Below are 632 nucleotides of genomic sequence, written 5' to 3'. Positions count from 1 at the left end.
ATGTGCACTGCATGCAACGTTCTGTACGCGCTGAGGGCGCCGGCCCCGGTCAATCGACTGGATTTCCATGTCCGCGACAGTACGATGTGTCGATAATAGACCGTGATTTGCATTTTCCAATGATTAGGACTGGTATTATTTCTATTTTTCACACTTAGAAAGACAACAAGGGGCAAGATTTTATATGGATTATGTGGTTGTTGGCTATGTCACCATTTGAAAGAGGGTTGCAACCGTGATAGCACTGTAACATGAGTTTAAACCTACGTATTGCATGGTATACTCAACAGTTGGCGAGCAGAGAATTTCTTGCCGAATTCCGCCCCAAGGTTGTGCACAGCAAACAACTTGATATATCATTAGCCCTACCCGTGTGCTATACGTACCCGTTGTGCCGATCGAGCCTGAGCCCTCTACTCGACTCCACGGTCCAATGACATTCGGTCATCATGGCCAAATTCAAGTCACTCAAGTGTTGAGAAGTCGTCGCACACGGCATGCGTCGACATACAAAAATATGTATACGATAGAGAAAGAACTACTGAAGAGCAACCAACTGGTTTCAGCATTCTCCTTCAAAGGATAGGTCGGTGGCAGAGGACCAAAGCCAGACAAAAGTTGGAAATTCTCAG

The sequence above is a fragment of the Sycon ciliatum genome, chromosome 11 (assembly GCF_964019385.1).
Source record: "Sycon ciliatum chromosome 11, ocSycCili1.1, whole genome shotgun sequence".
Lineage (NCBI taxonomy): Eukaryota > Metazoa > Porifera > Calcarea > Leucosolenida > Sycettidae > Sycon > Sycon ciliatum.
The sequence above is the reverse complement of the archived record's forward strand: the minus strand, read 5'-3'. Positions refer to the sequence as shown.